Genomic DNA, 25994 nt, shown 5'->3' with positions numbered 1-25994 from the left:
GCACTTATCTATAAGGGTCGCTTGGTAGCTAAAGGTTTCAAGCAGATTCATGGTATTGACTATGATGAAACCTTTTCTCCAGTAGTGATGTTTAAGTCCATTCGGATCATGCTTGCTATTGCAGCCTACCATGACTATGAGATATGTCAGATAGATGTCAAAACCGCGTTTCTAAATGGAAACCTACTCGAGGATGTGTACATGACACAACCTGAAGGTTTTGTAGATCCACAGCATACTAGCAGAGTATGCAAGCTGCATAGGTCCATTTATGGACTAAAGCAAGCTTCTCGGAGCTGGAATCTTCGATTCGATGATGCAATCAAACAGTTTAGTTTCATCAAGAACGAAGATAAGCCTTGTGTCTACAAGAAGGTTGTAGGGGATATAGTTGTCTTCCTCATATTGTATGTGGATGACATACTACTCATTGGGAAGGACATCCCTATGCTTCAGTCTGTCAAGACTTGGCTAGGGAGTTGCTTCTCAATGAAGGACTTAGGTGAAGCATCCCGCATTCTAGGGATACAGATCTATAGAGATAGATCTAAGAGATTGCTTGGCCTAAGTCAGAGTACATACATTGACAAGGTACTCCTTTGGTTTGCCATGCAGAACTCCAAGAAGGGATTTCTGCCGATGTCACATGGCGTGAGTCTTTTGAAGACTCAAGGTCCCTCTTCTAGAGAGGAGAGAGACCGCATGGATCAGATCCCTTATGCCTCAGCCATAGGATCGATCATGTACGCCATGCTATGTACTCGACCTAATGTCTCGTATGCTTTGAGCATGACGAGCAGAGACCAGTCAGATCCAGGTGAAAGTCACTGGATAGCGGTCAAGAATATTCTTATGTACTTAAGAAGGACTAAAGAATATTTCTTGATATATGGAGGCAATGATGAGCTAGCTGTAAAGGGTTACAGTGATGCTAGCTTCCAAACCGACCAGGATGACTATAGATCGCAGTCGGGGTTCATATTTTGCATTAATGGTGGTGCTGTGAGCTGGAAGAGTTCGAAAAATGACACAATAGCTAATTCTACGACAGAAGCCGAGTACATTGCAGAATCAGAGGCAGCAAAGGAGACAGTTTGGATCCGCAAGTTCATCACTGAACTTGGGGTGGTTCCTAGCATTGCTGACCCCATTGAGCTCTATTGTGACAACAATGGAGCTATAGCACAGGCGAAGGAACCTCGCTCACACCAGCGGACCAAACACATACTACGGCTCTTCCATCTCATTCGAGAGATCATCGAGGAGATGTGAAGATTTGCAGAGTACCTACAGAGGCTAACATCACAGATCCCTTGACCAAGGCTTTGGCACAGAAGAAGCATGATGGTCACACTAGGTCATTTGGGCTTAGAGCCTACACTGATTGGCACTAGTGCTAGTGGGAGATTGTTAGCTAGAGCCCTAGAGTCAATCATTAGATGATAGTATTTTGGACTTATTGTATCATATTCTATATAAATAAAGGCATTTGGATTTTGGTTATTATACTTACTTGTATTTCTGCCAAATAAACTAAGTATAATAATGTCCTTGAGTAGATGGTTCTCACCTATATCAATCGGTTAGTTGAACCGATAGTGAGATGATATAGGGAACACTACTCTTAATCATTCCTAATCGAGTATTAACATTCAGGGACAATGTTAATGCAATAAGACTAGCATGTAGGTCAACTCGATGACTTGATCTCACAAGTCATGGATAAAGAGATATCAAGTTGACACATGGGTATACATTAGAGAATGTATACTGAATGATCCGCCATGAGAAAGTATCATGGATCGTTATATGAGTGTCATATACTTTCTCATGTGGCTATTAGTATGACTATTAGTCCTTAGACCTGAAGTCACCATGGATCCCTACATAAGGAGTTATGTACTTTGGTTTCGTCAAACGTCACCCGTAACTGGGTGGAATATAAAGGCGATTACTGGGTATATAACGAATTATGTAGAGGGATGTGAGTGATGTAGATGGGATCTATCCCTCCCATATGACGGGAGCGACATCGGTATTCTTGATAGAGTGAGACCACTAAGTGCATGGCCATGCCCAAATGAGTCAACATTAGATGTTGAGCTCATTTGATCGAGTGAGTCTACTTGGAGTTCAAGATTTAGATTGATTAGAGGATGACATGGTCTATGCCTCATATTGATAAATCTAGATGTCTAGGATAGAAGGACACTTGTCATATATTGTGAGGAGTCACAATTAATAATCACAAGGTGATGTTGGATCTCGACATTCTTGTAACTTGGGTAGTAATGATGTGTTGCTAGATACCGCTCATTACTTATGCTCCTAAATGGGTTTAGGGCATTGCCAACGTTACAAGAACCTATAGGGTCACACACTTAGGACAATTAGATGGAGATTAGGTTCATATGATGAACCAAGAGGACTTGATTCATTTGATGGATCCAATTGGATTAAGAGTAATCCTAATTGAGCTAACTTGAGTTCGACTCAAGTTGATTCATGTGTTCAATGAGTCTAATTTAGATTTTGACTCATTGAATCAATTTAATTAAATGAATTAGATTCATTATATTAAGTTGGCTTGAATCAAATGGTTAGATTAGATCAACCATGGAAGAGATTTGGTCAAGTTTGACTTGACTTGAGAGGAAGATTAAAAGTCAAGTTTGACTTGACTTTATGCCACCTCATTGGTGAGTTGGCATTGATGTGGACAAATGATGATGCATCACATCATCATGGTTGCCACCTCATGGGAGTTACTAGTGAGTGCCACCTCATGGAGGTTACATTCCCTCTTTGATGACAACTTAATGCATTAATGAGGGGGTTACATTTGGGAAATGTGGCCGGCCACAATTTGAATGAAAATGGATTCATTTTCATTCAAGTGATTATTATTGCATCTTCTTCCTCTCAAGCTCTCCCTCTCCTCTTTCCTTGGCCGAACCACATAGGTGCTAGCACACCTTGGTTTTTGGTCATCTCCACCTAATTAGTTCGTGTGGATACTTCTAGAGGAGTGTCTATTTTGACACTCTCGAGATTCGGTACCGTTTGGACGAGCGAGAACGCGAAGGGCTTCGCTACAAGGGTAAATTTCTAAACATGTAGATCTAAGTGTAGATCTAGATAGTAAACTTGTACTCGTAAGTTTTTCGTAAATTTTCTTCGCACGGATCCATGGCTAGGGGCTTTCGGGGTTTCCGTGACGCGGAAAAGCGGTTTTTGCGGCCCGAAAAACCCAACAAGGTGCGACCGGAGGTCTCCGATCTATGACGAGATGTGCGACATGAGATCTCATACCTGCGACGAGACCTACGAGAGGATGACCGGACCCGACATACTGAGCTGTTGGCACTACTTCGTTCCTTTGATTCTGGACCACCTCCTTCATCATCTCAGTAGTTGTGATTGTTATATAGTTCTGTTATGACTCGATTACAGCTCTTGTAGTACATCTTGATCTACTGATTATCATTTCAGATTTGATTGGTTCTCTCTAATTTAGTAGATTAGGATCATTAAAATTTAAACTGCTTGCAAAATAATTGTTTCAAATCCTAGGTTAAAATTGTTTTATTTTTCAAAACTTTCCTACTTCTAGAATTTCAAAATAATTTCAGCCTTAGACTAGAAAAATTCCCTTAGAAATCATGTTCCCCTTGGACTAGCATTTGAGCATCTCACCAACATCTTAGTTTTACCTTGCTTGTGATTGACAAAGATAGAAAGGGGTGAGATGCATAGGCTAGTTGCCTGGACTTAAGATGCTTATGTCAGTGCATCAATATAAGTCTGGGTGTTAAATACCAAACATATATTAATCAAGTTAAGTTATTCAGTTTAGTCAAACACTAACTGATTACAATGCACTTAACTTGACTAACCAAGTGAAAGCTGCTATCTTCTAATAGTCAGTAAGTACCTAATTGGTTAGACAGCTATTTTGTATGTCAGGTTTAGGGGGAGGATTAAATCAACCTACTTTCACACTTAGCACCAAAATTATTTTCTTCACTTTAAAAATAATGTCTTTTCTAAAATTTTTTAATAAGTTTTGAGATTGAATTTTATAAACTAAGGTTTTGAAAATTGAAGTTTTTACAAACTTATGTTTGAAATATTTTTTATATAAATTTAAACTAGCTTTTACAAAACTAAGGGTTTAAATTAGATTTTATAAACTAAGATTTTGAAAATTGAAAAATCAGTTTTAATTAGTTTTGAAAAGTTTTTTTTTAACTTAGTCTTGAAACTTTGGTTTTAAAAACTCAAGTGTAGAAAGTGTGTCAAAATTGAAAATTTAAACCTTGATCTTGAAACCTTGTTTTTGAAAACTCATGCTTGTAAAGTGTTTACTTATGTTTGAAAATTAGACTATCAAAACTTAGCTTCCCTAACACATATACTTGAAAATTAGCTTTTAAAATTCTTCAAATATACTAAAACACTAAGTTATGTTGCTAAATTAGTTTTTTTTTCAAAACTTAATTATTTTACAAAAATTAAGAAAAGCTAAATTAATGTGTGTTAATTGTTTAAACTCCCCCAAGTTGACTTGACATCATTTCTTATAATTTTTACTTTGTCTGTACTCTGTACTGTTGCTTACTTGACTTATGTCCTTATTTGATGAATGCCAAGGGGGGGGGGGGGGGGGATAGGTGGTTAAGTTAGAGCAACAAAATGTCAAATTTAAAAACTAACTTAAACCTCAAAAATCATGCTTGGTTTTTGCATATATTTTCACTAACTTAACCAGGTTGTCATTCCATCAAAAAGGGGGAGATTGTTGGTGCGGTTAGCACTAACGGTCTAACTCAGGTTTTGATGAATGACAAATTAGGTTATGTTAGGTTTGTCATTATCTAACACTCTGACCAAGTGTGCAGGCGAAGTCCAAACAGGTCGACGGGCTGACCGGATGTCTGGCACGAAGTTCAAGCAGGTCGACGAGCTGATCGGACACTTGGCACGAAGTCCAAATGGGTCGACGGGTTGATTAGACATTTTGCACGAAGTCCAAGCGGATCGACGGGCTGACCGGATGCTTGGTACAAAGTCCAACTAAGTCGACGGGTTGACCGGATAGCTGGCGAGAAGTCCAGATGGGTCGGAGGGTTGACCGGACATCTGGTGGGTAAGTAAAGGTAAGTCACGGGAGGGGAGTGACTATGAGGATGTGTTCCCGGGAAGGGAACATTAGGTGCAAATCCGGCTTAGATCCATTTCGGATATCTAAGTCGAGATCGTGACTAGATTCCGGTCTCGGAAAGACGGAATCTAAGTCATACTCTTTATGTTGAACTTATAAACTGTGATAACACTTTATTTTGCAGGATATATGTTATCTCTTTGCCTTGGACTAACCTTGTCTTGCAGGAGAAGATGTTCTCTGGAGAAAGGTGGTCCGGGCGCCCGGAGGCAACTTCTATCCAGTTTGCGGCGTAGACACGTGAAGCTCGCTGGTTGGGCCTGCCACGTCACACCAGGGCACCCGAAAGGGATCCGAGGTGCCCCGAGCCTCCTATATAAGGAGGGTCAAAGGCGGAGCTCAAAACAACAACTCTGAATTGGCGATCTGCTCTCCTGTGCTCCTGCGACGCTGCGATCTCCAACAAGTTATTTTTTACTATCTCATTTATGTTTATTGTTGGTTTTTATTTTACTATATAATTCCTGTACTGCATTTGTTAACACCCTTTTCGAATTATTAGTATTTGCCCATCGAAAACGCCCTTGTGTGCGAGCCTTGAAGTAGGAGTCATCAAAGGCTCCGAACCAAGTAAATCTTTGTGTTCTCTTTGGCTTATTCTTTCTTTTTCACTGCATTTACTCGACGAATTTTTCGTAATCGATATTCACTCCCCTCTATCAAACGATCATGGTCCAACATTATCCCGACCGATATTAACTTGTCCTTTATAGTTATATTAATTCAGGCAATGCTTCACGCATGACTGACCCTTATTTTCTCCATTTTCCTTCTGACCCGGGTTCTGACAGACCTAATCCATCGTTCTTTATTACACTTAGTAAATTGCGCCCTTTTTCCAGCATTTTCTTGATTATGATTGGCCTTTCAATGGTAAGAGAATGTTGAAGGCACACGACCAGTTGTTACCAACTCTTACATGATTCGATTTGTCGCGTCCATCATAAATGCCCATTTATGGTCACATGACGCGTGTCTTTTCTTTTCTCTCTGTAACACCAGTGCTTACATGCTTCTATAATCAACGGTGTCTATTGAGAAAAGGTATTCTAATTTGACAGTTATTATATGTTCTTTCAACCCTAAACCCTTCATCTTCTTGTCGACTCTGTCCCTTTTTCCTTACCTTAGCGTTTCTTCCTTGTTGCAATCTTTGATTAATTCTCATGCTCACCGTCTTCTAGTGATCTTCTCTCTTAGCTCTCAGTAAGTAACTTGTTGTTCTGTTAACCCTTGCTTCTATCTAAGGCTGAAGAAACAATTGCCCCCTAGTATGTTCAAATTTCATCCTCTTTCAACAAGGATGCTAGGCTTGCTATTCGTAGGCAATATGAAATTCCTAGGGAATATGACATCATAATTCCTAAACTAGATGAGCATCCTCACCATCCTCCTACTAATTGCGTAACTGTCTTTAGGGATCAGTTGATAGGGGGTTTAAGGTTTCCCATTCCTCCTTTTCTAATCGAGGTAAGCCAATACTTTGACATTCCTCTTCAACAATTTGTGCTTAATGTCTTTCATTATTTGTGTGGCGCATACATGTTGTTTCGTACATTAGATATTCCTCCTACTCCTCAAACTGTTTTCATGTTTTCTTATCCAAAGATAATAGAACCGGGTGTTTTTCTTTTCCAATCTCGGACTAAGATGGTCCTTTTTGATGATATGCCTTCATCTCTTAAAGCCTGGAAATCTCGCTTCTTCTTTATAAAGTTTCCGGGACCTATTCCTTGGTCCCATGCTTGGAGATCTTCTTTACCCCCTTTGCCTGATATTAAGGAGTTTCATCTTCACCCTTCTTTTCCCCTTTATTGTGAAAAGTTGCTACGTCGTCACCTTTCCATCACTAAATGGATACGGAGCGATCTTCTGTATTTGTTTGGTTTGAGCCCGGTCAAATATAAGATACATGACTCCTTAGGTAAAGTTCTGTTTCTTCTTCTATTAATTTTTACTAACTAAAACATTTACGTCTGGAAGAGGCCGAACTTCATGCTAAAGAGTAAGAGCTTCTTTTTGCACTTAACCCGCCATCTTCAATTGGAGCCTCGGTTCCTTTGGGTGAAGCTTCTAGCTCTCAAGTGGTTCCTAAAGTTCTTGAGATTCTTCCGGCAGAAACTCCTGCTATCCCTTTGCCAACTGTTTCTTCATCAGTGGTTGTTGCTTCCTCACCAGCCACTTTCCTTCCCGTTGTCAAGCTTACATCCCCTGTAAGCTCAAAAAAATCCCTTGCTGAAATTGCCCCTAGCAAATGCCCGGGACACAAACTCACTAGAGCTCCTCCCTCTAAAAGGAGACTCATTCTTCCTGCTGAGGAATTACTCTTAGAAGGTTTTGCTTCTGCTACCCTTTCTTCTGCCGAGCCTACTTTGGCTGATCTCTATCCTTCCCTTATTTTTTCCTCCTCTCCTTCTTCTAGCAGTACTACCCCTGGTAGTACCTCTTTTACTTTTCCCCTATCTCTTCCAGAATCGGGGTCTTTACCTACTTTATCTTCTTATTTGGTTTTTGCTCCCCCTTCTATTCCAACTTCCTCTTTTTCTACCACTTCCTCTTCTATCCCTGTTCTTCCTATACTGCTGGGAGGTTCTTTCACCACTGCTCGGGAGGAAATTCTCCCTCTCTTTGGAGAACTTACCCCTCCCGAGATAATCGATCAATTCTCTCATGAGGAAATCAAGGTATGTCTGCTATTACTTATTTGTTATTCATCCATGACTGCTTTATGACCCATTCTTATGTTCGTAGCGATGGATGGCCAATATGGGTCTAGCTCGACTAATGCATAACTTATATTATGAGAATGAGAAGTTGAAACAACAAGTTGTTGAGATGTCCTCTACCACCCTCTCAGAAGAATCTAAGAAACAATATGAAGCTCAGCTTTAAAGCCTTTAATCTCAATTTAAATCGGCTACGGACCTCAACACTGAATTATCTTCTAAATTAGAGCAGTAGTTGTTGAGACAGACAAACTGAAATCTGATTACGAATCTATTTTAGCTGACAAACTCAAACCTTTACAGTTGAAGGATAATGAAATATCTTCTTTAAACACTTCCTTGAAGACAGCTAAAACAGAAGACTCCACAAAAGATGTTGTACTGAGGTCTTCCCAGATAGCTATGGTTGAGTACAAAGCTAGTGAGGATGATCACTTTAAGGATCGGGCCACAACCCTAATCAGATCTACCGAATTCAAGAGGCCGATTGTAAAATCTATTTTGTCAGCATATACTGCGGGAGCTGAGGGAGCTGTTAAGAAATTACAAGAGCAGGGCTTCCTATCTCGTGATCCTCCTCCTAACTTTTTGGATCGACGCAAACTGATTGATAATAGGCCTACTGATCTATTTCCCCAATTATCCATAGAGTGACCTTTATACCTTAATCCTGATTACTGTAAGGTTAACTGTTACTGGTCATGACAACTCTTATCAGAAACTAGTTTATTTTTGTGAAGTTAAACTTCTTCTTCGTATCTGTTGTTGAAAATTGTTTGTGTTAATGAATTTGTCTAGCCCTTTGGTTTACATGCTTATTTCATGCTTTTATCTTTTGTATTTATATGTTTTAAAATTATTCTCCCTCTACTATCAAACTTGTTCTTTTTCATTTATGGGGGTTTACTTCCTCCTTCCTGAATTTATCCCCTTCTGGTAACTGGCTTTTTCCTATTCACTTTATCCTAACATATTGAATATTGCCCGGTCTATTACCTATTTTTTTCTTCAGTACACTATAATACCATCAATTTCGATCGGCCTATTATAACCGGTTGACTTATGCTTATGTCTACAAATATCATCTGGTGCTTTATGTTAGGTTGTATACTAAAAGTCTAGCTTTTGTATAAACATTTATTTAGAAATAAAGAATCACAATGGTCAAATATCTATATTTATTTGTTAAATGTAATTTGTTCAATTAATTTATATAGTAGACAACATGGTGTGTGGTGTCACTCACAAAAGATCGTGTTGTCGAGTCTTTATAAATTATAAACAGTTGCTCGCGACTAAAATAAAAAGGAACAAACCGTTGAAGTAGTCGTAGTGTAATTAAGAATTGGTTTATCTTAACTAATAAATTACACTGATACACTCCAAGTGTATTGAGTAGGACCATTTTAGATAAGTTCTTTTTGTACTGACTTTATAAAAGAACTAGACCTTAGTTATTATGGAAGTGTGTGCTCTTAAACTTAATATAATAACAAACACATATATTTAGTATTTATTTCTTTGACTTATCAATGGGTGAGATTTAGCTCGATAAATCAATAAGCCTGATAAGTTGGGAAATGATATTACTTATAGTGTGTGTTGTTGTTTATAGAAGGAAACTGTGTCCTAGTAATCTAGGTTGAGAATGACCCCAAGAGGAGTTCATAAGGATTGTCATGTTAAACCCTGCAGGTGGACTTAGTCCGACATGATAATAAGGTTGAGTGGTACTACTCTTGGACTAAGATATTAATTAAGTGAGTTGTTAGTAACTCATTTAATTAGTGGACATTAATTATCTTAAACACAGGGAGACTAACACACTCATAATAAGAAGGAGCCCAAAATGTAATTTGGGATTGGTGCGGTAGCTCAATAATAGTTCTTTAGTGGAATGAATTATTATTGATGAAATTAAGTTGTGTGTTCGGGGAGAACACGGGAAGCTTAATTTCATCGGGAGACCAAAACCAATTCCCCCTCTCGGTCCCTATCATAGCCTCTTGTATATAAAGATTTATACCTAACACATACCCACATTTTACCCAACCTATAGGGACCGGCCAAGCCAAGCTTGAAGCTCAAGCTTAGGGCCGGCCAAGCCTAAAGGTTGAGCCTTAAGGTGGTCGGCCAATTGCTTGGAGCCCAAGCATAGGTGGCCGGCCACATCATATTAAAAAGGGATTTTTATTAAAATTATTTCTTATGTGGATATCATGGTTTTAAAAGAGAGTTTGAAATTTAAATCTTTCCTTTTATAGCTTTCTACAAAAGATTAAGAAAAGATTTGAAATCTTTCATTATTTGTAGATTGAAAGGTAGATTCTAATTTTTAGAAAACTTTCCCTTTTTAACCATGTTCATGATTTAAAAGAGAGTTTAAAAATTAAATATTTCTTTTATAAAGCTTCTACAAAAGATTAAGAAAAGATTTGATATCTTTCCTTATTTGTAGATTAAAAGATATTTTAATTTTTAGAGATAACTTTCTTTTTACCCATATGTTTAAAAGAAAGATTTTAATTTATAAAATTTCCATTTTTACAAACCACCATGAAGGGAAAAATTATTGGAGAATTTTTTTATAAATTTTTGGAGACAAATTAAGAAGTTTTAATTAATTAAAACTCTCCTTGTTTATAGCTTTAATGTGGTCGGCCATGTAATGTGAGAAGAGAAAATTATTTTTAATTAAATAAATTTTTCTTTTTATGGCAAAAGAATTAAGGAAGTTTTTTATTTAAATTTCCTTATTTTTCAAGACCAAGGATTATAAAAGAGGGGGTAAAGGTGTCTTCATGGCGAACGACTCTATTCTTTTTCTCTCCCTCTTTTCTTTGGTGTGGCCGGCCATAGATGTTTTCTTTTCTTCCTTTTCTTTCTTCTTCATTGGCCAAGCCTCATCATCTCATGGAGCTTGAAGGTGGTCGGATTCTATCTTGGAGAAGGAGAGAAAGGAAGCATCCCTTGGAGCTTGGTGGTGGTCGAACCTCATCCTTTCATGGAGCTATTGTGGTGGCCGAATCTTGCTTGGAGAAGAAGGTGGCTTTGGTGGATTCTCATCTCGGTAGATCGTTGCCTACACAACGTCTGAGATAAGATGAGGAATACGGTAAAAGATCAAGAGGTTATTTGCTTATAAAGAAAGGTATAACTAGTAATTATTTTCCGCATCATACTAGTTTTCTTTGTATAGTTATTTTTGGAAATACCAAACACAAGAGGCATATGATTCTAGAGTTTTTGGATTTGTATTGAATTTGTGTTTTCTTTGTTTTCCAATTTGTTATTCAATTGTTCTTTTTGGTTAACCTAGAGTTATTTAAGGAAATTAAATATTAGCTTTCCTTAAAAGGATTTGTCTAGGCGGTGGTGGTTGCTCACATATCCATGAAGGCCATGTGTCTCACCATGCAGTCCTGGAAGCCAATTTTGGAAATTAATATTTAATGGAATTAATAACATAGGTGGATTTGAATCAATAGTGTTAAGTTCCGCTTGCGATTCAAATCTAAACCATTAAGAACAGATAAGTTAAATTTGGAATCAATGATGTTAAGTTCTATCTACGATTCCTAATTTAACTTCTAAAGAACACAATAGATTATTTAAGGAAAGGTTCGACACTTTTACAAAAAATTTTGTACAGTGGAGCTGGTACGGTTTTCCTAGGACTAACCAACAATTAGTATCAAAGCTAGGGTTTGCCTCTATGTGTTTGGTTTTCAAATTAGGTTATGCACATGTCATACATAATTTAGGCAGGATAATAGTCGGATATGCTAACTTTGTGGTTGCAGGCTCCAACTATTATGACTTATAGATGTTGTGTGATTCGACCCTTGGACATGTCAAGGGCATTTTTTTGTGTGTGCATGATTATATGTAACTAATACAACAGGAGTTGTATTAGCCCTAGGATTTTAGAATTTTATTTTCGATCTAGATTACATGTACATTCTCTCGTGAAATATAGGATCGATATATGTAAAATTCTATTTTTGTCACGGATCGGATTCTTGCGAGACGTGGTACTTTTGGAGCACCAGAGGCGCAGCGGAATAAGAAGTAAGATGGATGCGTCAACTCTGTTGGTGTGGGAAGCATCCGACGATCGAACTCGTGTTTTGATAATGACAAAGAATTCAAAGTTAAGATGTTTTGTATTCTAACAAGTCTACTTGAGGATTTCAGGAAAGTCCTAACTGCGGTTAGGCAAAGGAATAAAACCCTAGGGGGTGGTAACCCTAGGTCATAGGGGGAGGTAACCCTATGAGGAAAGTCTTGGCAGGTCGATGACTTCAGGCAAAAAGCCCTAGGGGGTGGTAACCCTAGGTGGAAAGTCCTAGTGTCGCGAGCCAGGTGAAAGACTGGACTAGCCGGGAAGCGGATGTCCAGCAAAAAGTCTGGAAGTATCGAGTGCTGAGCAAAAGTCCAGTCGATCTGGAGGATCGTACTGGCAAAAGGTAAATCTCCTGAGTGGAGTAGGTGAGGACGCGTTCCTCGTAGAGGGAACAGTAGGCGTCGGGTCTGTAGCGCCCGCCCTCCCTGCTAACCCTAAGGGACGGGGCTACGATACTCTATGTATAAATTTTTCTTTTTAAAACAGCGGAAGACTTAAAATAATTTTCATAGTTTTAATAAAACTTTTCTTTTAAATTTCTTTTGAACTATACTATCACATGACATCAAAAATCATAACATCAAATCCAGTGGAACCATAACGTCAAGCCACACATGTTTAGGTATCACAAGTCATAAAATACCAATGCATAGTTCTTTAAAGAAACTTTAAGCAGGTTCTTATTTATTTGGTTGCCTAGCCACTGCCACACACATCTTCGTTGCCCCTCCTGCTGCTCCTCTAACTCATCCAGCTTTTTCCTTTATCTGTGGTACAAGGAAAGTAAGCTATGAGCACTCATGGCTCAGTAAGTTCCTTTCCTACTCACTAAAACCAACAATCAGCACATAATCAAGAATACATCAACAAGTCATAATCTAAACTAATCATGGCATAACATAGCATTCTATTCAAGCATATCATGCATCATAATATAATCACAACTAGTCATAGCATATCAAGCATCACCATGGCCGAAACATATACATAGTGCATTGCATAAAACATAGCTAAACATGGCATAACAACAAGTATCATGGTATATCAAAGCATGGCCGAAACATGTATATCAAAGCATCATACTATGGCCGAAACATGTACATCAAGGCATCATCATATCCATGGCCGAAATCTATATATCAAGCATCAACAAATCAATGGCCGAAACATGTCTATAAGGTATAGCATGAACATAACGTAATCATACCTTATCATGGCATATCATAATCAAGAGCATAACATGAAACATAGCATAATCATAAGGTGTATGCAATATGATTTTGGAAAGCATGTATCCGAAAAACATGTGTATGTCTCATGATCTTTTAAACCATTTTCTTTTACATATATACTTGAAAATAATCTCAACATAAGGGGGATCCCGGCTATGTACTACTTACATATTGCGCGCAACCTTGTAGGTCCAAGGTAGCAAGTCTTGAATCCTACGAGGCAAACATACTAGGCCCTTAGTCCTAGGGGCACTTAGGAGCTCATCCCTAACGAGGTCCTTAGTCCCCGGGGCACTTATGGAGCCCACCCTTGGTACAAGCCACTCACATATAAAGTAAAGTACATGTCATACATATCATGTATCATAAAAGCATGCATCACTTAGGCACACATCATATCATAAAGGTATGCATCACTTAGGCATACATCATGTCATAAAAGTATGCATCACTTAGGCATACATCATATCATAAAGGTATGCATCACTTAGGCATACATCATGTCATAAAGGTATGCATCACTTAGGCATACATCATATCATAAAGGTATGCATCACTTAGGCATAGATCATAAAAACATGCATATCTTAAGCATAAAGCATATCATCAAGCATGCATGATTTAACCACATATCATATCATGAAAACATGCATATTTAAGCACTAAACATAGCATCAAGCATGCATAATTTAACTACATATCATAACATAAGCATGCATAATTTAAGCACAAAGCATATCATATCATAAAAGCATGCATATCATGTAACGCCCACCCTTCTTACCCAACCAAAGGTGGCGCTACGTTCTTATACTACTTACGTACATGTTTTACTATAACAGCGGAAGAATAAAAACTTTAAAGAATTTAATTTATTAAGCATAATATCACATATTCTGATTTGTTCAAATGTGCATATATTGAACTTATAACTAAAAATATTAATTTGTCCGAATCGTCCTAGCCGAGCCACCACCACACACATCACTATCTGCTCCTCCTGCTGCTCCATTGTTCATCCAGCTTTCTCTTTTATCTGCGGTACAAGGAAAGTAAGCTATGAGCACTCATGGCTCAGTAAGTTCCTTTCCTACTCACTAAAACCGAGAATCATCGTATATCAAGAATGGATCAACATATCATCGTCTCAACTAATCATAACATAACATATCATTCTATTCAAACATATCATGCATATTTCTTATTCACATATCATTTCATAGAAGCATGAATATCATATCATAAAACAAATAAATCACAAGCATGAGACATACAAGGGCATCATATTCGTATCATAATATCACATGACATTATATCATATCATCATATAATTCAAGCACATATGAATGTAGGCAATGCATCGTGAATTTGAAAACTTATACTTAATAGTACTTAAAATTAATATCATCATTATTTGGGATCCCAGTTTGTACCACATACTTAATGCGTAGGTCCAAGGTAGCAAGTCTTGAGCCCTACCATGCATACATACTAGGCCCGAGTCTTACTCCATCGACCTAGGGCACTCAAAGGCCCATTACTGACGAGGCCCGAGTCTTACTCCATCGACCCCGGGGCGTTTACGGAGCCCACCCTTGGTACAAACCATAAAAATAACTTATCATGCATAACTATCATATCATGTCCTTAACAATCTTTCATGCATTTATTCTTTTCATTTCTTTTCATTATGTATAGTACTTGAAATTAATATCATCATCATTTGGGATCCCGGTTTGTACCACATACTTAATGCGTAGGTCCAAGGTAGCAAGTCTTGAGCCCTACCATGCATACATACTAGGCCCGAGTCTTACTCCATCGACCTAGGGCACTCAAAGGCCCATTACTGACGAGGCCCGAGTCTTACTCCATCGACCCCGGGGCGTTTACGGAGCCCACCCTTGGTACAAACCATAAAATAACTTATCATGCATAACTATCATATCATGTCCTTAACAATCTTTCATGCATTTATTCTTTTCATTTCTTTTCATTATGTATAGCATTTTCTATGCTATCACATATCATAACATAACCTCATTTCTTTTCATTATGTATAACATTTTCTATGCTATAACACATAATGGCATATTTCATAATATAACTTCATTATGCATATCATTTCGTAACTAAAGCAATCATGCATTCTAACTTATTATCATATCATTTTCATACAGCATGGCATAGACATATTTAATTTTTGTTCTAGGGTTTCTAGGGCATCTATCCCTTCATGGCCGAACACATAATGATTCATTTAGGTCATACAAACATGTATCACATTCACACATTATCAAGTTTTCATAAGAAGTACTTTTAACCCCTTAGGTTTCATTTCCAAGGCCTCTAGGTCCTTTAAACCTTACTTGGCCGAAATTCATAGAATATAAACTTCCTTTAAGTGGCCTAAAGCATGGGAAACCTAAGTAAATTTCATAGCAAGATTTACTAAGAACATCATACACAAGGTTGGATCATAAACAAGCTAGGACTCTTGTGATCTTACATGTCATAAATCATGTAACTAATTTTCTACATTCCAATTAAACATGAGAGCATTAATCATCTTTCATAACATAATATCACAGAGGTCATTGAGCATATTAGAATTTTGTTTAAGCTTCTCTAAACCATCACCTTACCATGGCCGAAATATTAAGAGTAAGGTTCATGAGTTTCTTTCAACATACAAGCATACAACTCTTAAGAACTTTATATCATGTCATATAAGCATAGTTATTTTAAATTCAAGGTCCTCCTAACCCTAAATTCTTTCTTGGCCGAAACATGAGAGTGGGGTTCTTTTGGTTCCAATCAACTTCCAAGCAAGAAAACCATAGGAAGGTCCTTAGCATTTCATAGAGGGAACCTTGCACTAGTTTGGTTAGACAATAATTTTCCTAACCTATTTACAATATTTTTGATTGAAATTCTAGGGTTACATACACCTCTGATCATGCATCATATATGTATAAAAACATAGGGAAAAACTTTCTTTCAAGGCATAGAAAAAGAATCCGAAAATCACATGAAAGCCTTGTACCGCAGGTGAGGGGAAGCTTACTTTCTTTGCTTAAGTTTCCTAGAGTTGAGAACTTGCTTGTGGACCTTTCTTCCTTGCTTGCTTTGCTCGGCACCAATGGAGGAAGAAGTGGCTAGGTCTTTTGGTGGAGGGGAGGAGGAAGAAGAGGAGGCTTCTTCCTCTTGTGTTGCTCGGCAACAAAAAGAAAGAAAGAAGGGGGAGAGTTGTTGCTCTCGGCAACAAGAGGAAAGAGGGAGGGAGAGTGCTCGGCACAAATGGAGGAGAGGAGGAGAGTGAGTTGAGGATGAAGCCCCCCCTCCATGCCTATTTATACTAAAGTGAGGGGAGAAAAACTTGACTTGATTCATCCTCCTCATTTACTTCTCCTCTTAATGAGAAAGAATATGCTAGAGAAATGCTTCTTGAGTTTCTCTCTTTTCTTTCTCTTAATTTCTCTCCTTTCTTTCCTTTAATTATAATTCTCATCTCTCCTCTTACAATATTCACTCCTATCACACTTGGTTAACACATGCATGCATCCACAAGAGAACCAAGGATCAAATCCTTCTCCTAACATATTTTTGTACAAAATAATTCATGTATATGCATTATGCATAAATATTTCATACATGCATATATAATATCTCATATTTCTTTTGTTTACATTAATTCCTTGCATTATAAATCATGTATAGAACTTTATATTCTCAACTTTATTTTCTTTCATAAAGTTTTAATCATCTAAATCCTTCCCATCGTAACATTCAACGTAGACTATCTACACATTCTTTTCATTACATTCGTACTCTCATTGCCCTTACTTTATCTAGGCTTTCTAGGGGTGTTACATATCATATCATAAGTCATAAATCACAAGCATACATATTAAGCATAAGGGTGTATCTTGTGATTATCCTATCATAGGAAACATGGTATCATATTTATCTTGGTTTTAAGCTTCCTAAACCCTTGTGGCCGAACCCCTTTAGAGCTCAATTTAGGTTAAACACAACATCCAAGCATGTGGCACCTAAATTATCATCATAACATTTTCATAGGAAGCATTATAAACATGATTAACTTAGTTTCTAAGTTCCTCAAGTCCCTAATTTCATATGGCCGAAACCTTAAGGTGTGAAACAGGGTTCCATATGACATAAAAGCATGGACAACTTTAAATCATATTTATAACATTTTTACCAAGGAACAAGGTAACACATTTGACACATTTGAATTAGTTCCTAAGTTCTTTAAGCCCTTAACATATGTCATGGCCGAAATTTAACAAGTTCTCATTAGGGCTACAAACAAGCATACAAGCATGTGAACTTGGACTAACATTATGTATAAATTCATACAAGGCATCATCCAATAGTTATGGCCGAAACATACCCTAGCATCATTTTAGGTCATAAAACAACATATAGCAATTGAACCTTGGCTTTCTACTTATCATATTTCATGTAGAGTGACATGAGCATATTTAATTTAAGTCCTAGGGTTTCTAGGGCATCTAAACCTTCATGGCCGAGACTTACAATGGTCCATTTAGGTCATGGAAAAATCATGCAAGCATGTGACACAATCAATAGTTTATCATATTTTCATAAGAAGCATTTTAACACCTTTGGTTTAAATTCTAGGGCCTCTAGGTCATTTAAATCCTATTTGGCAGAAACTCATCAGTGTTTAAACTTGCTTCAAGTAACATAAAAACATATGAAGTCATACAAGTTTCATAGCATGTGTAAAGACAAGCATAATGAGCATACATATGAATTGTGTCTTAGGCTTTCTAGGTTTCTTTTTCTCTTTTTCTTTTATTTTTTTCTCATGGCCGAAACCTACCATTCTTTAGCTAGGTTTTTAAGTGGCCTAAAGCATGAAAAACCTAAGTAAGTTTCATGGTAAAATTTACTAAGAAACATGTATATAAATTTGGTTCATGAACAAACTTGGACTCTTGTGATCATACATGTCATATGTCATATAACTAATTTTTCTACACACTAATTAAGCATGAGGGCATTAGACAACTTTCATATCTAAACATCACAGAGGTCTTGAGCATATTAAAATTTTGTTTAAGCTTTTCTAAGCTATCCATCTCATCATGGCCGAAAACCCTAAGAAAGAGTTCATGAAGTTCTAGCAATATTCAAACATACAACTCTTTTAAGATATTTGTATTCTATCACATGAGCATGTTTATTTAAATTTAAGGGTCTTCCTAACCCTAAACCCTTTCTTGGCCGAAACATATGAGTGGGTTTTCTTTTAGTTCAAATATCTTCTAAGCAAGAAAACTAATACATGATCCTTAATATTTCATAGGAAGAACCTTGTACTAGTTGGGTAAAACAATAAATTTCCCTAGCCTCTCAAAAATATTTTTGGCCAAAATTCTAGGGTTAAGTACTTCTCTGATCAAGCATCATATAGGTATAAAAACATGAAGAAGAACCCTTTTCCATGGCATAGAAAATCTATCATGTAGTGAAGACTAGTTAAACATCACTAGATTTTTGAAAGCTCTTCTTAGCCGAATTTTCTCAAACTTGTTTCTAGGTTTTAAAATCCTCATAAAATCCGAAAAACACATAAAAGCCTTGTACCACAGGTGAGGGGAAGCTTACATCCTTTTTCGCTTGTGGATCTAAGGTATGGTGAAGAAGAAGTAGCCTCTTCTTCTAGTTCCTTTCCCTTGATTCCTTTGCTAAGTCCTCCTTGTATCTTAGGTTTTCTTAGGAGAAAACCTTGGCTTGGGGCCAAAAATGGAGGAGAGGGGAACTGAGGTTTCGGTGAGGGAGAGGAGAGAATGATAAAAATGAGAGAAAATAGAATTTTCCCTTTACATATTCTCTTTTATGTTAAGGGGGAAGAGGTAGCAAACTTAGTTTTTGCTTTCCTTCTCCCTTAGCCTTTTTTTTCTATTTTATTTTTATTTTTATTTATTTATTTATCCTCATCATTCATGGTGAAATAAGGGGGAATGAATCCCCTTAATTCCTCTTTAAACATTTCGGCAAAATCAAAGAGGAAGAGGGAGAGGAAGGGAGGAAGGCAAGTTGCCTTTCTCTTGTTCTTTACTTGTTTCCTTTTGGCTAGCTTTTACTCTTACCTTTATCATGAGTTTCCCTCCTTTGCTATCAACATATTATTCCTATCCCAACTGGTTATTACCCATTAGTTCTATGAAATATAATATAAGAGGTTCAAGGTTCAATCCTTGACCATCACTTCTTTTTATTTCATTTTATTTCTTTTTTACTTCAACTCACTTCTTATTATTTTTCTAAGGCAAATTCATCATTCTCATATTTATTCTTAAAAGCATAGTGGGTGTTACAGGGTCGACTTAGGGTTTCCGGTTGGAAATCCGAAGTCAGACCCGGACAGTCCGGAGACTGTCTTAAATATTATTTATTATCCATGATGTTATTTTGGGCTAAATTTGTGTTACAGGATGTTGTTTGGACTAACATATCTTGCAGGTACAAAATAACGATGATTTTCCTCGGATGAACAGTGTCCGAGTCGCCTCCTTGGGGCTTCGAGGCGCCTCGGGTTCAAAATCATGAGCTGGCGCGAGGAGCACGCTTAAGGCACCTCGGAGGGGTATAAGGCGCCTTAGACAGCTTGGAGGCGCCTTGAATGGGCTTAAGGCGCCTTCAAGTCACGGCAGTCAAAAGATTATCCCAGCGAGCAGATCGGGATAAAATTCAGGTTTAAGGTGCCTCGGAGCTTGTTTAAGGCACCTTGAACACTGTTTATAAAGGAGGTTCGACCAGTAGCTCAATCCAACGTGTTCCAAGTCTTCTTTACTCAACGTGCTACTCCGAAAGACTCCCGAAAGTGCTGCTACAAGTCTCCGACGACCCAGAACTCTGAGATTTCTCGTTTTCGTCGTCGGTATAGATTTCTTTTATCGCATCTCTTGTAATACTTAGTTTGTAATAATCAAGCTTATAGTTGTTGCCCACCGGAAGTGATCAAGGATCGTGGGCCTTCGAGTAGGAGTCGTCTTAGGCTCCGAACGAAGTAAAATCGACCTGTGTTCTTGTGTGCTTGCTTATTTTTTCCGCTGCTTTAATTACTCTAACGCTGTTTTTGATTCCGATAAGTACGAAATAGCCGCGAGCGCTATTCACCCCCCCCCCCCTCTAGCGCGATCTCGATCCAACAATTGGTATCAGAGCGGGGTTGTTTTGAACTGGTGCAACCACCATTCAAAACGTTTTTTTTAGTGGTATTTTGTTTCGGAGTCAATTAGAAATTAGCTAATTAGCTAAAGTTCTAATTTTTTTAATCAGTGTTGCTCAAAGTTGGTCAATACCATTTGAGCTCATTATTTTTTTTCTCCCGCACTACTAATCCAAGACACAGTCTTGGAATAGATCTTTCTGTTTTTGCTTATCTAGGTCTAAAATGACTCAACAAGAAGGATATAGCACTGTTCGCCCCCCACTATTTTCCGGAGAAGACTTCGGATATTGGAAGGGGCGAATGGAGATATATCTGAAGATCCAATTCGACACCTGGATGATCGTCAAGACAGGATTGCAACTACCAACTGATACGGACGGTAAACCTACATCCTGTGAGAACTGGGAACCAGCCTTCATCAAAAAGGTGGAAGCCGACGCCAAAGATACCTGCACCATCCAGTGCGGTCTTACCAAGGAGGAACTCAACAGAGTCGGTCCCTTTTCAACCGCAAAGGAACTCTGGGAGAAACTTATCGAACTTCACGAGGGCACCTCGGAAACCAAGGTAAGTAAGCGTGATTTATTATTTAATAAATTATATAATTTAAAAATGCAGGAAGGTGAGACGGCGAGCCAGCTGCACGCACGCATCTAGGACATTCTTAACTCTCTTCATGCAATAGGACAGAAAGTCGAAAACCGGGACGTCATAAGGTACGCATTAAATTCGTTTCCAAGGAGTACATTGTGGGCATCAATGGTAGATGCCTACAAGGTCTCCAAAGACTTATCTTCTTTAAAGTTAGACGAGTTATTTTCTGAATTTGAACTTCATGAACAAACTAATGCACAGCCATCCGAGAAAGGTATTACTTTGGTTGCAGGTACGAGTCAAACACGGGAATCAAGAGTACGGCGAAAAATTGAATCGGAATCAGAAGACGAATCCGACTCATAAGATTCAGAGGATGAACTGACCAGCGAACTTGTGAACCTTGTGAAGAAGCTCTACAAGAAGAAGAAGGGCTTCAACAAGAAAGATCTGAAGAAGGCAGTTTAGTCCAAGGAGGCCCAACCGAACTCAAAGGTAAAATTCGAAGTCACTTGTTACGGGTGCAACCAGAAGGGGCATATCAAAGTCAACTGTCCTAACCAAAAGGAGGCCAAAAAGCAAAGAAGAAAGAAGGCCCTGAAAGCAACCTGGGACGAATCTTCTTTAGAGGACGACAACGATGAACTTGATCAAACAAGTCTACTCGCACTGATGGCCCGGGACCAGATCATCGAGAGCGAGTCAGAAGCCGAGTCCGAGCAAAGCCACGGATCCGCATCCGTTTCAGAAGGGCCAGAATCCAATGTAAGTATTCCAAGGCTTAACAATTTAGTTAATTACTTACTTCGCAAACTAGCTAAATCAAATCTTAGGATTAAATCACTTCTAAAGGAAGTAGTCGTCCTTAAAGAAGTGACAAAAACTAATTCTTTACCTAATCAAGTTCAAACTGGAAACTCTACTCAAGTTCAAAAACTTGAGGAAGAAAACTCTAGTTTGAAAAATCAGGTAAAAGATTTAAAAATTACTTTAGAAAAGTTTTCTCTGGGCTCCAAGAATTTGGATCTAATTCTTGGGACACAAAGAGCCATTTACAACAAAACTGGGCTGGGATATAAAAGTAAAAGAAATATAGATCTTATCTATCCTTAATAAACAAACAAAATAGTAAATCAGTCCAAGCATGGGTTCCCAAGTCCAAATTGATCAATCAAGTTGGACTTGGCCAATACTGGGTTCCGAAGGATAAAATATACTACCTCGATAAACCATACCGAGGATATGATCCAGGGAAAGCTAAAAGAAAAACTATCTTGAAGTTCTAAATTCAAAATTTAAAAATTCAAAATTAAATTCTAAATTCTAAATTCTAAATTCAAAAATTCAAAATTCAAAATTCAAAAATTCGAAATTAAATTCTAAATTCTAAATTAAAAATTTCAAAATTCAAAATTCAAAAATTTGAAATTAAATTCTAAATTCAAAATTCAAAATCAAAATTAAAAATTCAAAATTAGATGGTGGATCCAAACTAGCTGGCACCTCCAACTGAACTACCCGACAGGGTAACTGAACCTAATTTACCCGAAATGGGTAAAACAAGAGTAGATTACCCGGCAGGGTAATTAAGGCTAGTTTAAAAAGAGCTGAGTTTAACTTGAACCACAGTACCGGTGAAGTTTTTGGATGATAGTACGTTAGGGAAACTTGGGCATCGCATGTCTAGGAAGATATGGATTCGACCTGGTGCATTTGGCCAAGTGGAACTGACCGAAGCTACCCTTAAATGGATCCTAACAAGTTAGACCAAGGATTAGTATTAATTTCAATGGGTTGGACTATTTGGAAAACCTCGAAGGCATGGTTACTTTAATGAGCTCCGAGTGACTCACCATAGCCCAGAAGTTTATCCAAAAAATGCTTACTTGTTGAACCCAAAGCTAAACCTGAATCTAACACAAAGTTAAATTAGACTCTTAAATTCAACAATAATTCATCTCACAATAATTATAGGATTCCCTGATTGACAACCTAGATCAGGTGAGATGACTAAGAAATTAAAATTAATTATTTTAAAAACTTAAATTTCAAAATTATTTTAAAAACTTACATTTCAAAATTATTTTAAAAAACTTAAATTTCAAAATTATTTTAAAAACTTAAATTTCAAAATTATTTTTAAAACTTAAATTTCAAATTTGTTTTAAAAACTTAAATTTCAAAATTATTCAAATTTCAAAAACTTAAATTTCAAAATTATTTTAAAAACTTAAATTTCAAAATTGTTTTAAAAAACTCATATTTCAAAAACTTAAATTTAAAAATTATTTTAAAAACTTAAATTTCAAAATTATTTATTTTAAAAACTTAAATTTCAAAATTATTTTAAAAACTTAAATTTCAAAATTGCTTTAAAAACTTAAATTTCAAAAACTTAAATTTCAAAAACTTGAATTTCAAAATTACTTTAAAAACTCAAATTTCAAAAACTTGAATTTCAAAATTATTTTAAAAAACTTAAATTTCAAAATTGTTTTAAAAACTCGAATTTCAAAAACTTGAATTTCAAAATTATTTTAAAACTTAAATTTCAAAAATTATTTTAAAAACTTAAATTTCAAAATTATTTTAAAAACTTAAATTTCAAAATTGTTTTAAAAACTCAAATTTCAAAAATTTGAATTTCAAAATTATTTTAAAAACTTAAATTTCAAAATTATTTTAAAAACTTAAATTTCAAAATTATTTAAAAAAAAAAAAAACTCATTTCAAAACTATTTTTAAACTCAATAAACATAAATGTTTGCTAAATTACCCTGAGGAGTCTGTTTCAATCACGCTATCTTTAAATCCATTAAAAAGAAACCAATTCAACTACTTCATGTGTAGGAATTGGATCAATGGATGTTGGATAGTGGATGCTCCAGACATATGACTGGAGATAAGTTGAAGTTTACCAAACTCAAGTACAAGAGTCTTGGATCAGTTGCATTCGGCAACAACGGTAAACTTAAAGTAATCGGAAAAGGTAATATTGAACTTAGTTCCAATTTCATTATTCGAAATGTTTTATTGGTTGAAAATTTTAACTTTAATTTACTAAGTATAAGTCAATTGTGTGACAGTGAATACCTAGTTAATTTTGATAAATCTGGATGTCTAGTTAAAAATATTGAAAATCCAGAAATTAAACTTAAAGGACTTAGGAAAAATAACATCTACACAATTGATTTATCAATATCCTTAATAAAGTGTCTCCTGACACAACAAGAGGAAACCCAATTATGGCACAGAAGGCTGGGTCACACTCACACTAGACTCATTTCAAAAATGAGTCAAAATGGTCTAATTAAAGGTTTGCCCAAACTAAAATTTATTGAAAATTCAATCTGTGATGCATGTCAAAAAGGAAAACAAACCAAATCAACCCACAAGTCAACTAACCTAGAAAGATCCAAGACCATACTTGAGCTCCTTCACCTTGATCTATTTGATTCACATGGAGCCAAATCACTAAGCAAGAACCAATATTGCTTAGTAATAATTGATGACTACTCTAGGTACACTTGGGTAAAATTTCTAAAAACAAAAGATGAAACCTATGAAATATTTAGTAATTTTTGCAACTTAACGGAAAATGAAAAAGATACTAAAATTAAAAGAATAAGAAGTTATCACGGAGGGGAATTTGAAAATCATAGGTTTACCCAATTTTGTAAAATAAATGGATACCAACATGAATTTTCATGCCCTAGAACCCCCCCCCCCCAATAAAATGGACTAGTAGAACGTAAAAATAGAACATTACAAGAAACAGCTAGGACTATGTTAAACGAATATCACTTAAATCATCAATTTTGGGCTGAAGCGATAAATACTGCAAATTACATTCAAAACAGAATTTTAATTAATAAATTTCACAATAAAACACCATATGAACTCTACTATAATAAAATTCCCAATCTAAACTATCTAAAAGTATTTGGGTGTAAAGTTCACATTTTAAATACTAAAGATTACTTAGGAAAATTTACACCCAAATCTAACCAAGGAATATTCTTAGGATACTCCTCTACCAGTAGGGCCTTTAGAGTATATAATCAAAATACCTCAAATGTTGAAGAAACAACTAATGTAATATTTGATGAAGAAAACAGCTTACCTTATATAAATGAAAATGTTGACATTAATCCAAGAGCTATAGACGATGATGAAATCCAACCTAATCTTAATGAGTCAGAAGAACCAGTTTCGGACTCACAGATAAGACCAACTAGAGTAAGTACCTCTCACCCACCTGACCAAATTTTGGGTGACCCAAACCTAGGGGTCAGAACTAGATCATCCTATAGAAACCTTAGTCAGATTGCCCTAATCTCTAAAATTGAACCTAAAACTATAGAAGAAGCCCTGCCTGATCCAGACTGGATCATTGCAATGCAGGAAGAATTAGCCCAATTTGAGAGAAACCAAGTCTGGGACCTTGTACCTAAACCCATAGATAAATCAATAATAGACACCAAATGGGATTTTAGGAACAAGTTGGATGATCGCGGTGATATAATAAGAAACAAAGCAAGATTAGTAGCCAAAGGATTTAGTCAAGTCGAAGGCTTAGACTATGATGAAACCTATGCTCCAGTAGCTAGACTCGAGTCCATTAGGATGTTATTAGCCTATGCAGCAAATAAAGGATTCAAATTGTACCAAATGGACGTTAAGTCAGTCTTTTTAAATGGTTTTATCAAGGAAGAGGTCTACATAAGCCAACCTCCAGGGTTTGAAGACATAGACTACCCTAATCACGTATTTAAATTAAAAAAGGCACTATATGGACTAAAGCAAGCCCCTAGAGCATGGTATGAAAGATTATCTAATTACCTAATATCCAAAGAATTTA

The sequence above is a fragment of the Zingiber officinale genome, chromosome 7A (genome assembly GCF_018446385.1).
Source record: "Zingiber officinale cultivar Zhangliang chromosome 7A, Zo_v1.1, whole genome shotgun sequence".
In the NCBI taxonomy this organism is placed as follows: domain Eukaryota; kingdom Viridiplantae; phylum Streptophyta; class Magnoliopsida; order Zingiberales; family Zingiberaceae; genus Zingiber; species Zingiber officinale.
The sequence above is the reverse complement of the archived record's forward strand: the minus strand, read 5'-3'. Positions refer to the sequence as shown.